Source organism: Saccopteryx leptura, chromosome 3 (assembly GCF_036850995.1).
Source record: "Saccopteryx leptura isolate mSacLep1 chromosome 3, mSacLep1_pri_phased_curated, whole genome shotgun sequence".
NCBI classification, from domain to species: domain Eukaryota; kingdom Metazoa; phylum Chordata; class Mammalia; order Chiroptera; family Emballonuridae; genus Saccopteryx; species Saccopteryx leptura.
The window spans coordinates 47217508-47218988 of NC_089505.1; the positions used below are offsets into that span (position 1 = coordinate 47217508).

General features: G+C 33.4%; 1 non-coding gene across 1 annotated transcript; it reads right to left on the minus strand.

The window, feature by feature from the left end:
• Positions 1-228: 228 nt before the first annotated feature.
• On the minus strand, positions 229-334 carry LOC136401926 (U6 spliceosomal RNA). Its single transcript, XR_010750849.1, has one exon. It is a non-coding gene; the product is annotated as a U6 spliceosomal RNA (small nuclear RNA).
• Positions 335-1481: the final 1147 nt, after the last annotated feature.

Genomic DNA, 1481 nt, shown 5'->3' on the forward strand with positions numbered 1-1481 from the left:
TGTCGAATATGTTTTCCCATTGTGTGGTTTGTCTTTTTATTTTGTTCATATTGTCTTTAGCTGTGCAAAATCTTTTTAGTTTGATATAGTCTCGTTTGTTCATTCTGTCTTTTATTTCACTTGCCTGTGGAGATAAATCAGCAAATTTATTGCTGAGAGAGATGTCGGAGAGCTTACTACCTATGTTTTCTTCTAAGATACTTACGGTTTCATGACTTACATTTAAGTCTAAATATGGAACGCTTCATGAATTTACATGTCATCCTTGCGCAGGGCCATGCTAATCTTCTCTGTATCGTTTTAATTTTAGTATATGTGCTGCTGAAGCAAGCACTGTAATACTAGTATTTTTATGCTTAGTATTCATGGCATATGTGTTTTGTATATGTAAAATTTATATAATTGCTTGTTTATATTTTAACAATGTATGTTCTACAGTACTTTAAGGTCCTCTGAAGGTAGATTCCATTACAGATTTCTTATGACAGTGTGGCTCAGTGGAGTAAGGTGGAATGGGTTTAATAATGACTCTAACAACAGTCAAATATGTCAATGTCTCTGAGTTTGTATCAGTTATTTAATGATGCATAACAAACCACCCCCAAACTTAATGATTTAAAACAATCATTGGTAATTCTTTTCAATACTCTCATGGTAATGGTTCTCCGTTGGTTTTCACTGGGCTCATTTGAACAACTGTAGTAAGTTAGGATCATAGCTGAGAATGTCCTTGATGATCTCACTCACATGCTGGCTGTCAGTGCTGGCTGTCAGTTACAGATCCTGTTTTCTTCCATCTGGCCAGACCAGCTTACTTGTGACATGACAGCTGAGTCTCAAAAGCATCAATAAATAATTCAATGTTTCTTAAAGCCTAGGCTCAGAAGGCACACTGCAATACTCTATAATATTCTCTTGGTCAAAACATTTCACAGGGTAGTCAAAGGTCAAGAGAAAAGAAAATGCACTCTGTCTCTTGATAGAAAGAGTGTCAAATTGCAAAAAAAAAAAAAAAAAAAAAAAAAAAGCAAGGGAGATAAATAGATTGTTGAAGCTATCTTTGAAAATAGTCCAGCCCTGGCCCAGTAGCTCAGTTGTTAGAGCGTCATTTAGAGACCCCAAGGTTGTGGGTTCAGTTCCCAGTCAGGGCACATACTAGAATCAACTAATAAATACATAAAGTGGGGTAACAAATTGATGTTTCTCTTTCTCCCTTCCTCTCCCTCTAAAAATCAATTAAAAATAATTAAAAATACTTAACAAAATAATAAAAGAAACAATTGACCCACAGTTTCAAATTTTCTTATTTATAAAAGAAGGCTTTATATCATGTTACTTTAATAATCTTCCAACTAATATTTCATGACTAAAAAATGTTTGTAATGGAAATGATTATGGTTTTCCTATCATTGTTTTTATTATGTATTTGATTTATTTATAAATTTGATACTTTTTATGTTGAAATCTTGGTCAGGTATACG